We start from the raw sequence: 14,645 nt of genomic DNA, 5'->3' as shown, positions 1-14,645 counted from the left end.
CAATATTATTATAATTCTGCGCATCAATGACGAGTCCATTGACTTACGTTTATGAATGGCCCTGAGGCGCCATTCATATTCGCAACTGAAGCCACCATCACAGCAACTGATAATTTAAGAGGGAACTTACCTTTAATGCTGCCAAACCTGAAAGGAAGAAAGAATATTTATTAATGTTTCGGTAGAGACGTCTTCCAAGCACATCTAAACTGTAAAATTAATCCTTTTAAGCAGGATACAAGGAAAAATCTTACATTACTAAGCACTAATCTTATAAAAACCACTATAGTCCGACCATTCTAAAATCAAGGTTTGGGAGGAGTCAAGCCGGGAATATACCCCGGTAGGATACGCTGTATCATCGCTTGCTAAGTAAGGGACGCGTCCATTATCGGATTCAAGTCAAAGACATTACAGAAATGTAAACATACAATAAAAACGTAAATATTTTAGCATATTAAAGGAAAGTAAACATGTAATGCATGAGCCACTTGTAAAACAATAAAGAAATGTGGCATCCATATTTTACAGTGTGCTGTTGTGTTACGATTGGCCGTGCAACAAGGGCTCAAAGTTGCTGAATAGATGAGCTATGTAAAATGAATTGGTCATTTTGATTGGAGCTAATAAGCAAGTTTGAGATTTAAGATCAAACAAACCACAACTCGGTAGAGAAATAAACCGGAAACGGATCTTTAAATTTTCTCCTGTACAGGTGAAAGGTCACCAGTATATGTTAACTTTGTGTTAACACGGACACAATGATACCTCAGCAACTCGCTCGCAAAAGCTTTCAACACAAGCCAGATGTTCTGTAGAAGCAATACGGAAGAATATTTGATGGTACTTCAAAGGCAATTAATTGAACAGCTACAGGAGAGAGAGAGAGAGAGAGAGAGAGAGAGAGAGAGAGAGAGAGAGAGAGAGAGAGAGAGAGAGAGAGAGAGAGAGAGCAATAAAAATATTATCAAGATCCCACTCCCTTTACTTTGTAGTGTTCATACATAAACATGCATACATTTCATGCTTAACGACGCGCGCGCACAGATTTGCCGCTTCAGATAACCCCCTCCCCCAACTTTGGTTTTAGAAGATTGCTATGGGTGGGGCAATAAAGATAGCTAAAAACAAATACAAACTTTACAAACATAACAAACGTCTACATTTAAGAAAATAACCTTCATTGATCATCAATAAAATAAAAATAATGTTTTTTTTTTCATTTTTCTAGACTACCAGCCAAAAACAAATATTGACTTATAAGATATTATTACGAAATAAACACAAGAAATTACATGTGAAATAATTTGGAACAGCATTAACTTTGAAATCTTAAAAGAAAACGGCTATTAGCAATTATTTATAGCTAAACTAAAATAGTTTAATAATGTTGTACAACATAAATCTTTATACATATAAATATATATATACATATATATATATATATATATATATATATGTGTGTGTGTGTGTGTGTGTGTGTGTGTGTATGAATAAATATATATATATATATATATATATATATATATATATATATATATATATATATGAATGCACATATTTCACATATATATACACACATATATATACATATATAAAGATAAATATATATAGATAAATCTATAATATATATATATATATATATATATATATATATATATATATATATATATATATAATAAACAAATTTTACATAAAATTAAGTAAAACTCACCTGACAAGCATTTTTAGCAATAACCAGTAGAGCCAAGCTAGCATTCCATACATATGCCATGATTACAAATCCTGAAAATCAAAAATTCTAAAATTAATTTTTAGTTTTCCTAACTAAACAACCCTGAGTCCTTTAATAGGAGTAGATTTGTTCCTACACGAATACAATACAATCCCGAGTCCTTTAATAGAAGTAGATTTGTTCCTACACGAATACAGTACAAACTCGAGTCCTTGATAGGAGTCTCATCATTAGTTGGGCAGAAGACCCTATTACTAAACTGGGAGGCTAAAATCCCAAGATTGCTGATCTCGGATCTGATAATGATCTTTTTCTTAAACTAGTAAGGTTGTCAAGTAAAGCATAAACAATTAGATATGTTTACCTGTACATATCCATCCTTCCCCTCGTAACGAGGACGATGGAATGGCCACTTCAATCTAACAGTAATAGAAAAGATGCTACCTAAAGGTGCAGCTTACCTATATCTTCATCAATCCAGCTATATATTCCAACAAATATACCCCAAATGAGGGGAATAAAGGAAAAGGGTTAAATACTCTAACTCTCGACTTAAGAATTATTTTGTAATGCCATCTTAAGACATGATACTTTTAGTTCTGTAAAAGAGCTAGAGTCGCTACACCACTTGCTGAACAGCAATCACAGGTCCGAGTGAACGTGTCCAAAGACCTGTGAGTGCATTCCCACAAATAATGAGCAGTAAAGGTGGTCTGATCCTTCCATACTCCAATTGTAAAACTTGAACCAATGAGAATTTTTTTCTGAAAGGCGAGAGTAGTTACTACTCTAATCTAATGGTGCACATCTTAAATTCTGGTGCACCGGGGGATTTAGGGTGTAATGGTGTGTTAATAGTCTCCTGCAGCCAAAAGGAGATTGTATTTTTGGTAACTGTTCACTCTACCAGTACTAATTTACAGGTTCTGTAACCTGGGTTCTTTTAAGGTAGTGCCTCAGAGCCCTTACAGGACTCATCCAGATCTTAGGTGACTTCCTTGAGTAATGACACTGTAAAGTATGAAAATCTGGAATTTAGCATCGATGGATTTTGAGTTTTTGTTACAAAGTTAGGAACAAAGGATAAAAAGACCTGCCTCCAGTGCTCCGCATGAGAGAACAAACAAGAGTGTATGTAGTTTGCTTACTTTCTTAGTCAAAGCAAAGCTGAAAAATTTTTTTCACTGTAATGTCCCTATCTCGGGCTCACCTCAACAGTTCGCAATGAACTCTTTTTAAAGACTGTAACACCTTGGTTACATCCCTAGCTGGAGGTCAAATTTTGCAAGAAAGACAAGTCTCCTCTATAATTCTAATAAGTAAAAATAATTTCCACGATGAGGAAATATCCACTTCTCTCAATCTCAGTACATGGATCAAGGTCAAACAATATCATTTTACTGCTGAAACAGGTGTCTTCCGTTTTGCAGGTAATAAAGGCTCCAAGAGAAGTATTTCTTCATCTACCAACCACAGAACACGGCTCACTTTGCCTGATACACGTCAGTAGCAGATTTTCCGGTGCATTGTGACAAGTTTCAAGCTGTCTTGCTAAAAATGCCTCTTGCTTGGAAGAAATACTGGACAAACTCCAGCACTGAAGTGACAGGGATTCCACCAAGTTGTAGAACTTCTCCTGGTGGGGTTGACGGAACAGGTTGTACCACGGAGGAAGCTCCCTCGGAACCTCCACTAAGAAGTTGAAGGTCCGAGTATAATTCTGCTTGAGGCCATTTCAAAGCTACTGGAGTCAACTTAGATTTTGGGATGAAAACACTTTGTTTATCACCCTTTGGAGAAGGCAAATGGGCAGAAAACCATAGACATTGAGGCTGTGCCATGTATACTGAAATGCATCCTTGAGTACCGCTGCAAGGTTTGGCACTGGTGGGAAGTAGACTGGCAGTTTTCTGTTGAGGTTTGTAGCAAACTGTTTATTGTCAGGAAAACAACAAAGTCCAGAGCGTCGTTGCTTGGGGATGTAAATACCATTCTGGCCCATCTATTTAACCGTTTGGACTCGATGTGTCTGCTATGACATTCCTCTTGCCAGGGATCAACATGGCTGAGAGGACAATTGCATTACGGACTGCCCATTCATGCACCAACACAGCTATTTGATAGTGTGTGATATTGTATTACCTTTCTAGTTGACATATGATATTGGTTGAATTGTCGTTCATCAATACAACCCCGTGACCGACCAGAGGACACTGAAAAGGCTGAAGTTCTAGATAAACTGCTTCAACTTGAGAAGATTTATAAGAAGAGACTTGTTCTTGTATGACCATTGTCCCGATACCAGCTGGTCCATGAAATGGGCCGCACACCCTATATTGGATGTATCTGTAAGCAAGATCTGAAAAGGTACACTCGAAGAGACCCCCAAAACAGGTTTTCCTCATCTAGCCACTAAAGTAGGTTGAGGTTTGTGTCGCACTCGATCAGGCCCCAAGGAGAGCCTGTGGTTAGCAGCCAGTGTCTCTTTAGACACCATTGCAACTATAATAGATGAAGAGGAACATGAAGACCAAGTTTCACTAATGATGTCGTGACCCATTAGTTGCTGCAATTGTTGTGCTGGTAACTGTGCCCAATGAAGGAAAGGAGTAGCTACTTTCCTGAGTGCGACTACACTGTCTTGGGATAAACTTTCCCTGTTATTGGATCTATGTCATTGCCAAAGTATATACAATTCTTTGCTTGGACTTCACTAGATTTGCCTAGATGCCCAGATCACAAAAATTCAAAAGTCTGTCCAGATGATGAGAAAGTTGGGACTCTGTCTGCCAGTAAGAAGCAGTCGTCAGCCAGCCAGTCATTGGATCTGATGAATTAAAAATTTAGTTGGCATGAGTCCATGCTGATACCAACATAAACTCATTACTTAATAAACCTTCCCTGTTTCCCTTGGTGCAGGTAGAGCTGACAGCTGAGAAGTGGAGAAAATAGAATCAAGATTCATTTCTCCAAGTGGTACTGTTTAAGCAGCCCTAACCTTCCTCCTCGAAGCCCCGTACCAGGTAATCTCCCCTTCCTAGATGAACTTCGGAACCAACTCCTTAACTGGAGTTGAATAGGAGTGACCTCAAAGCTGCACCATCGATGTCTCAGAACCCTAATGATTCTGGGCAGCCGTTTTGTCAGCTTAGGGGTCATAACTAGAATTGTAGAGTCAAAGGAAAGTGAGGCCCTCAGTCAGATTAGGGTCCAACATTTCCTCCACTCAACCACAACCAGTTGGGGGATACCTCGCACAGACATGAAGGAGATGGCAATTTCATGGGGTAGAATAGTAGATGTTCTTCCTTTCAGTTACTACATCATGTTCACCAGCCCTCCCCATCTTATTCAAGCTCTGGGGATTTTGTCCTCATATCACTGAGGAACAAATAATGTAAAGACCTTGCTCTGCTAAAGGGCGCTCTGGAAGAAGTCCAGGATATTCTCCGGGCCTCTTCAGCCGTCCATTTTAGGTTGAGAAGCTTGGGGTTGGAGACCCATAATGTGGCGGGATGTTGCAAAAACAACCCCCACACCCTTGAATCTTACTTCTGACAATTGTCTCCGCAACACAAACTTTCCCCTGACGTTATCATTAACTGGACTCTTAGACTGAAAGGCAACAAAAACAAAACATGACCTTAAAACTATATTTCTCAAAACTTAAAAACTAAATCAATAACGATCCATTCAAATTATCAACACTTAAAACTAATCAAAAACTTAACACAAAATAATATAATATATAATAACCAAAAGCACCATTCATATAACCCGCAAAAACCCTAACAGACTTAAAATCATCCCATACACCAAAACCAATATTTGTTTATGTGTGGACGTCTTTGTCCACACAAGGGCCAACAGTCCTTTTATAGCCCAACCACAGCTCTCTAGCTACCGTAACACTGACAAATGTTATTACATAATTGCATTAATCATCATCATCATCATCACAATCCTTATTATCAGTGATCCAAACGGAAAATCCTTCAAACGGGCTGGGTCATTATGGCATCAAAATCAAGAAAATCGTTCAGTGCAATCAAATCCTAATCCTAATCGTAGTCCAGGTCATCAACGGTTGCGTAATCCAAGAGCAGTCTTAATACAATCTAATACAGGCCAGGTCATCAACAATATATCCACTTTCCAAAAATTTAAGTCTCTCCAAAGGAGGAATCACGGCCTGCCAAAATAAAAAAAGAAAAACACTTATGAACACTCCTAACTAACTGAACTATCGCACTATAATCAAAGATAAATAATAAATTGTTCCTATCATTCACAATCACGACAAGCAAATATAAACAAAACTGTACTTACTGTTGAAATAATCAAAACACTTCCAATGCTGGTAAGAAAAATATAATAATAAATCCAGCACTCACTACTGCCTCTTGCTGCAGTCAAATCAAAAAAGCATTCGCTCCGAAACATTCACCACTGTCGTAACCTAACTAAAAAAATGTAAACAAACAACCTCAAATATACCGACAGTCTTTCCCACTACAAACAATCATTCGCTAACAACCACTTGTTCTTCGGCGCGCACCGCGGACACACAAACACACACACACTCACTCTCTCTCTCTCGTGCACGCGCGATTTAGCAAAACTAAAGCAAATGAAATTCTCTCTCTCTCTCTCTCTCTCTCTCTCTCTCTCTCTCTCTCTCTCTCTCTCTCTCTCTGGATTTGGCAAAAGAAAATAAACAAAAAATAAAACAAAAATTAATCCTCCACAATAATAGATCTCTCAGCACTTATCGAGTTCATCATTCAAACCGATTTCCAGATAGAAACAACCAGCATGGTCAGACAAGCAGTATTATTATTATTACTATTACTAGCTAAGCTACAACTCTAGTTGGAAAAGCAAGTCAGCTCTCTCCACTTCGGACTCTTCCAAATGAGTGAATGGGTGCCTTCTGTCACTCTTGGAGGAGAAATGCTCTGAAGAGTTGGCCTTTCTAACAGACCGACTCAAGACAGCTCGATTGCTGACAGGTTGTAATTGTTTAAATAAGAAATGCACCTCGGGGATCTAGACCGTCTATGCATTTGAGGACAAGGATCTAGTGAAAAATATATCTTGTGACCTCCTACGAGAGTCATGTTAGTGCAAATTGTCTGGGTGCAACAGTAGAGGAAAGACTTCAAGCTACAAAGAGCGGAAGCCCTGAATCCAACGAGGATCAGATAGTGCCCGAGATTGCTGAATCTTAAAGACCTCCACTGATCCCTTCACCAGAGACTGGCGTACATTCGGGCATGAAATGAATAGTCATTTGTACCAGAGTAGTTTCCTTCCTTTCAGAAAAAGTCATTAAAGTGGGTTGAGGGTACACACTTGAACGACCTTCTATTAGCTATTCCCTGTCCATCTAGTGTCCCAAGGCAAGTATTTCAAATGTCATCATCACGATTGTCAAAGGCGCACGCATAATTGCAACCACATGTTCTAGGGAACCACGGGCAGAGGTTGACTAGTAAGTCCAAGTCACAATTAATGAGTTGGTAAACTGCTAGGAGAGCCCTGAGAGACAGCAGAATGGTTTTATGATAGTCAGTTGGTGATGGTGAATCATTGATGATCAGTGATCGATCGCGGACTGGTGATCGGTGAGCTAAAGATCAGCCAGCTGACAATTGGCTGGTCAGAGATCAGCAAGCTGAGGTCGATGATCGAACAAAGATGAGCTGACCATCGGCAATCTAGTGATCAGCAAGCTGATGACTGGTTATTGACTAGCAATTGGAGATCGTTAGCAATTGGAGAGACTAGAGGTCAATGATCAGAGAGAAATGAGCTAGAAATCTGGTGATTGGCGAGCTAGCAATCAGCAAACAGTGATCTAGCGATCAGTCGGTTGATTTCTCATTGGTAATTAGAGATTTCCAAGCTAATGATAGGCTGTTTGCAACGTTCAGATCATGCTTGCTGACGGTGGTACTGTCATGAAAAACTCCTGGAGAAAGGGACCAAGGGTTCCCTGTGAGGAGTCTCGACTGATGGTAGATGCGTTTGATTCCACTTGGAAAATGGAATCTTTGGGATCTTGAACCCTTCTGTGAAGACTCTTCCATCTTTTCCCGGCAGCCATGCTGTTATGTGTTTGCAGGGAGAGGAATGGGGAAATGGTGTCCTATCAAAAAGTTTTCATTCTTTTTGCCTATTGCGTGAGTGCGCAGGAGAGTACTGAAGCGATGGCACACAGGATGATGCTCGTGCTCAGTTTCTGAGGAAGCGCAGTCTTCGGTGAATACGCAGAATAGCGCTGGCGAACAGGCAAGCGCTGGAGCATGAGTGAGCACTGGCGCATTGGCGAACATTGGATCTGCGAGCGCTGGTGCACATGTGAGCGCTGGCTCTTTGGAAAGAGCTGGCGCATTGGATCTGAGAATGCAACTGCACACGAGAGCACTGGATCTGAGAGCGCAAAAGAGCGCTGGCTCTTTATCAAGAGCTGGCGCATTGACGAGCGCTGGATCTGAGAGAGCAAGTGCACAAGAGAGCACTGGCACGCAGTAAGGCACTGTGTAGGGTGTTGTCCAGTGTCCCTAGTATGCGCAAAAGCACGCGATTGGTCATGCGAGCGCGGGCGAGAACTCGCACATAGGAAAACGCTGGCATACGCAGAAGACTACTGGCACGGGTGCGGAAGACTGCTGGCACGCGCGCGGAAGACTGCTGGCACGCGCACGGAAAACGGCTGCTGAGGTTTCGCCTTGGAAGAGCTGTCCCTCCTTGAAGTCTGAAGTTCTTCAAAGATAGACCTTAAGACACTCTACTGGGCAGAGGGACATCTTCCTTCAGAGGGCAGATTCTCCAAGGACCCCACCTTTTGGTGGGCAGCTTGTTTTTGGCGAGAAAGGCAGGATGAGGGAAGAGATTCAGTTCTCCTGTTTCCTGGAACTGAATATGGCCTTCATTTCTGGATAAGGCCACTATTTCACTAACTCTAGCTCCTGAGGCTATAGCAAACAGATATATAACTTTCTGTGTTAGATCCTTAGAGTACAATCCTCATTGTTCAGATTTGATGCATAGGCAAGACTTTGTCCAACGACCACGTTATGGGCTTTGGAGGGGTTGCTGGCTTGAGTCCAGCGCATGCTTTTGCTATCTTATTGAAGATTTCACTGAGATCGACCTGAAAGGCGTACAGTAGAGGTCTAGTAAAAGCCGACTTACACTCGGTTATTGTGGTGGAAGCCAGGCCTTGTTCGTATAGGTGGATGAAGAAAGGAAGAAGTCTATTGATATTTTTGTTGGTTTCCTTGCTTTCACAAAGGAAACCCACTTCTTCCAAGACGATTCATATTGTCTCCTAGTTGAACTTGACTTGTATTCTTCGATGAAGTCGATTTTGTCCTTTGAGATCCCTAACCTTTTCTTCGCTGCTAGGGCGAGAAAATCATGAGATGTAGGTTGTTGCTTCTCAAGGATGAAGCGTAAACAGTCGACTTCTGAACCAGTTGGGATAAAACTGGGTTTGGCAGAGGAAACCGCTTCAGTTTCAATTCTAGAACTTGAGGGAACCAATTGCTTCTGGGCCACTTGGGGCCACTACTGCAGCTATTCCTCTGTTCCTCTGTCGAGGACTTTTAGCAGGAGATTGGTTGGTGGGAACAGGTAGATCCGATTCCATCTGTTCCAGTCGAGAGACATGGTGCCTATCGCTTCTGCTTGAGAGTCCTCTTAAGGGGCTACATAACGAGGTAGTTTCTTGTTGTCGCTCGGTGCGAAGAGGTCGATCTGCAGTTCTGGGACTTTTTCCAAGATGAAGGAGAATGAGTCTGCGTCTAGGGACCATTCTGTCTCTATCGGCTTTCACCTGGATACAGTGTCCGCTGTCACATTGCGGAACCCTAGAAGTTGAACTGCTGATAAGTGCCATCTTTTCTTCCTTGCTAGGTAGAAGACGGCTAGCATCACGTGATTGATGTGAGGTGATCTCAAGCCTTGTCAATTTAGACATTTTACTATCACTTAGTTGTCCAGGACCAGTCTGATGTGGATTGCTCGGCAAGGGGATAGTTTCTTCAACGTTAGGAAGACTGCCATAGCCTCCAATATGTTGATGCGAAAGGTTTTGAACTGGTGCAACCAATTCCCCTGCACTTTCCTTTCTTGCGAATGGCTTCCCCATCTTTCTAGGGAGGCGTCTGTGTGTATCACCACTGATGGTTGTGGTGGTTGCAAGGGAATTGACCGTGCTAGGCTCTTGGCTGTTGACCACGGCCTTAATAGCGGGCGCAACCGGGTCGGGGTCAATCTTAGTTGATCTCTTCGAGCGTTTGATGCGTATCTTCTCCAGACCCCTGACGCATCCTTTAATCGTGCTTTTAGCACTGGGTCTGTCACTGCTGCAAACTGGAGAGAGCCCAATACTGTACTCTTTCCTGTTGGCGTCTTGAAATCCTCTTGTGTTGGGTTAGTCTTTAGACAGATCCCGCTATCTCTCTACTCTTCTTTAGTGGAATGGAGAGATGGTGTAACTGTAAGTTCCAATGGATTCCTAGTCATTGAAACTTCTGAGCTGGAGAAAGGCGAGACTTCTTGCAGTTGATCTTGAAGCCTAGGGGCTCCAGGAACAGGATCACCTTTCCGGCCCCTTGCAGACGAGTAGTCTTGGATGCTGCCCACACCAGCCTATCGTCCAGGTATGCTACTACATGAATTCCTTTGGAGCGTAGTTGTTGGACGATTGTACCCGCTAGCTTTGTGAATATCCTTGGGGCTATGTTTAGCCCAAAGGGCATGGCTGTGAAGACACATTTTGTCTTCTGTATCCTGAATCCTAGGTAGGAGAGGGGGCGACTGACTGGTAGGTGCCAGTAAGCATCTGCCAGGTCTATTGAGACTGTGTACGCCCCTTTTGGTAGAAGGGTCCTTATGTGTTGCAAGGTAAGCATCTGGAACTTGTTGTTCTCAATGAACTTGTGGAGTGGAGACAAGTCTAGAATGACTCTGAGTTTGTCCGAGTCTTTCTTGAGAACACAGAACAGCCTTCCCTGGAATCTGATGGACTTCACTTTCCTTATTACATTCTTGTTCATGAGTTCTGAGGTATATTCTTCCAACAAGGGGGTGGAGTGTTGGAAGAATTCTGGAAAAGGGAGAGGAATTTTGTTCCATTTCCAACCGAGTCCATTCATGATTAGGCTGTGGGCCCAGGGATCGAAGGTCCATCGATCCCGAAAGTGGAAAAGTCTGCCTCCTACCTGGAACCTCTCATTGCTTAGACTTAGAGGTTCCTGAGGACTTGCTTCCGTGACCGCGTCCTCCTCTTCCCCTTGAGGGGTTTCTTGAGGAGCCTCTTTTTTGGGCCTCTACCTTTGTAGGACCGAAAGGTAGTCGTGCGCCTCTCAAAACCTGGGTTAAAAACAGGTGATTGGGCCACCAGCTGCTGAGGCACCATCTGGAAGGTGGTTTGAGGCTGGGTTAACATTTGAGGAACTGTGGCCATGGTCCCGGCCGGAAGTTGTGCAGGTCTACGTGGTTTCTTTGCCTTTTTGTTCTTAGGATGGGTACCACTGTCTGAGGATGATTTCCTTTTAGAAGACATGCCCCACTTTTGGAGAAGGTCTTTGCCTCAGATGCATGATGAGATCAGCTTCCTAGGTTCATGTTTTATAATTGCTGCGGCAAACACATGTTCTCTACAGGTCCTCCTTGACCTGACGAAGGCATATAGGTCCTTCACAAGGGTACCCATGTGGGACTTGGCCAAGACCATGTACATGTCTGGGGCATTGGTTAGACCTGCACACATTTCCAGGCAGTTCTGATGAGACAAGGAAGCGGCGAGTTTTTCCTTCGTCTCCTGTTCCCTTCTCAAAAGATGGTCTGGCAACTTTGGAAGGTTCTCATTGAACTGCTGGCCTGCTATCCCCGGATCCAACATCGGGACGGAGAAGATTAGATGTACTTCTTTCCACTTCTCCTCGCAGGTAGGCATGGCTAGAGATAATGGTTTACATTCCTCTAGAACTGGGCAAGGTTTGCCCTCTTCGACTGCTTTCATGACACAGTCAAGGGTTTTCACCAAAAAGGGGAAAGCTCTGGAGGAAGGCGCAATGAAGGTTGGGTGCCTCTTGCTCAATGCCGAGACTTTGGAGTTGGTATATCCGGCTCCTTTCAGGGTCTTGGTTAGGATGGCTTGTGCCTTGTCATGTTCAAAGACAATGACTTCCTTGGGTACCGTCTCCTCAAGGGATGCAGGGTCATCTCACAGTCTCACATAGCAATCTGGGTATGCTGAAAAGCTGGGCCAGAATTGAAGATCTTCAAGGGGTTTGGGCCCCAACTTCTCGGAGATGTAAAGCTTCCCATTCATCATCGTCATGTGCTCCGTATACCTCCAGGGGTTGGTTTTGGAGCAGTGAGGGAGGTCAGATTCTCTGAGGGGCTTGGCAGAGCCCCGGGAAGCACCAGGGCATTTCCCTTTCTTTACCTCTCTCTTAGTCTCTTTGAGATCTTGCTTTAACTCCTCTTGTTCCTTCCGGAACACTGCCAATATCTGCTAAATCGACTCTAGGAGTGCTTCGCTCTTGTCAACCTGTGTAGTTGGTTGGGGAGTTGGGGCTGAAGAGGTTAATAGCATAGGTTGATATGCCGTCACAGTGAACTGGGGGTCCTCAGTCACTGTCGAAACGGATCCTTCTTCCTCCATGGGTGGTTGAACCACTTCTTCAAGACCTCCTTGCAGTAGGTCCTGTTCGGTGTCGGTGGATACCTCCAACATCCGTTCTTGGTGGATGTCCATGCCTTCCAGTGCATTGTTGATTTCTGCGTCCATTTTCAGCTGAATAAAGGGAGGCTGGACCTGTTCCTGGGGCACTACCGCACTAGGGTGAACCTTAGGGAACACAAGGCACCGAATAGATTTGTTAGGTAGGTAAGGTTCCGGAGAGTTCTTCTGGAACCCTCTTACCCACCTTCGAAGGATTTCCCTTGCTGTATCCCTTGACTCCGTGGTGTCAGGGATCTCTTCTCCAAAGCCGTTGGTTAGCAAGGTCGAGTAGTTGGAGCAACCCTTCGGGTCCCAGTACCTAAGGGATCCAGATACGATGCAGCAGGGGGCATGAGACCTGCACATCGTATCCCCACAAAAGTCACTACTCTAGCGGTTGCAGAACACGACTGCACATGTCACCTTTGGCTCCTCTTGTAAATGAAAAAAGGTGAAATGAGTATACAGTTGTTTATATCACTGATATCAAGGCATACTTTTAATAATAATACTTACTATTATATTTAATAACTTAGGATTCCAAGATAGAAAGGAAATAGGAAAGACATATCTGTTTCCTCTCCCAGGCAATCGCTGAGACCTCCGTCAATATTAATATTTAAAAGAAGCTTTCATCAGGACGACATGGCCGAGCCCAAAAAACCGACTTTGAGTAAAGCGAAAAATCTATTTTTGGGTAACATGGCCATGTCGTCCTGATGGAAGGTTCCTTTAGGCAGCTTTCTATGGGATACTGTATTTGGCTACAGTAATACTCCCAGAGAATTGACCACAGGTCTCCAGAATTCTAACTCCTGGCGTGAGTATCCTTAATATAACTCTTAAGGATATCGCATAATATCAGGGGATGTATTTCATGATACGACACATAGCAATCTTCACCCCGAATAGAGTTTTCGCTTTAAGGGGGAAGAGTGGCGAAATTAAGGGGAGCCGTTGTCAAGGTTACCCAGTGGATCCCCTCCCGGTACCACCCCGGCGAACTATTCCTTGTTGCAATCAAGCATGGATAGCCACAGATAGAGTAGTTTCGGGTGGTGACTTTGTTACATAGGCCTATATGTATACTCCTTTTTAGAAAGGAGGGAGGGTCCATCAGGACGACAAGGCCATAACACCCAAAAATAGATTTTTCGCTTTGCTCAAAATCCATTTTTTTGGCTCAGCCATGTCGTCCTGATGGAAGTTTACCAGGGAATTATTTGAAAGTATTTTATCTGTGGGTTTATACAAGTGCCTTCGATTCCATCTGTTCCAGTCGAGGGACATGACATCTATCACTTTGGCTTAAGGTTCTCGTAAGAGGCTACTAGTTCTTCTTGTTGCTCGTTGTGAAGAGGTTGATCTGCAGTTCCAGGACTTTTATCAAGAATAAAGGAGAATGAGTCTGCATCTAGGGACCATTCAGTCTCTATCGGCTTTGGCCTGGATAGAGCATCCGCCGTCACATCGCGGAACCCTTAAAGGTGAACTGCTCGATACTGTCATCTACTCTTCCTTGCCAGGCGGAAGATGGCTAACATCACATGGTTGATGTGAGGTGAACTCGAGCCTTGTCGATTAGACAAATTACTATCACCTCGTTGTTGAGAGCCAATCTGATGTGGACTGTTCTGCGAGGGGATAGTCTCCTCAACATCAGGAGGACTGTCATAACCTTCAAGATGTTGATGTGAAAGTTTTTGAACTGGAATGATCAACTTCTTGCCCTTTCCTTTCATACGGATGGCCTCCCCGTTCTTTCAGGGAGGCTTCCCTGTGTATCGCCACTGATGTTTTTGGTGGTTGCAAGAAAATTGTCTGTGCTAGGCTCTTAACCTGTTAAGCGTCACCCACGTGATAAACCGTTCACCACGATCTACTCGGTACCGCCTTCAACTGCATATTCCGTTCATGACTTTGCCTTTTTCAAGCCGTCAGTCTCGTGATATTACGTTTACTCGTATAGTAAGTATAGGATCACCACTTGGCAACACTCTCAGCATATGGGGGCTGTAAATAGAAACTTATATGATGTCTGGTAACTATTTTTCTGAAGGTAGCTTGATGTTAGAAAACTGGTTTGCTATAAGTGCGCTTCGGGCGTTCATGCGGAAGTGGTTGTTTGTTGTTCCTTTTGTAATGAACGGTCTAAAGAGGAAGGTT

At 43.1% G+C, this 14,645-nt stretch overlaps 1 long non-coding RNA gene across 1 annotated transcript in view; it reads right to left on the bottom strand.

The window, feature by feature from the left end:
- The window catches only part of LOC137622421 (uncharacterized), a 41,696-nt gene that overhangs the window by 366 nt on the left and 26,685 nt on the right, over window positions 1–14,645 (bottom strand). Inside the window, exons 2-3 of the long non-coding RNA XR_011040448.1 lie at window positions 1,715–1,785; window positions 1–147 (exon numbers count right to left, since the gene is read on the bottom strand). The exon at window positions 1–147 is cut by the window's left edge and continues 366 nt beyond it. This is a non-coding gene — a long non-coding RNA (uncharacterized lncRNA). The remainder of the gene's footprint in view (window positions 148–1,714; window positions 1,786–14,645) is intronic.

Source organism: Palaemon carinicauda, chromosome 2 (genome assembly GCF_036898095.1).
Source record: "Palaemon carinicauda isolate YSFRI2023 chromosome 2, ASM3689809v2, whole genome shotgun sequence".
NCBI classification, from domain to species: Eukaryota; Metazoa; Arthropoda; class Malacostraca; order Decapoda; family Palaemonidae; genus Palaemon; species Palaemon carinicauda.
Note: the sequence above shows the minus strand (reverse complement) of the source record. Positions and strands in the feature narration are given on the sequence as shown.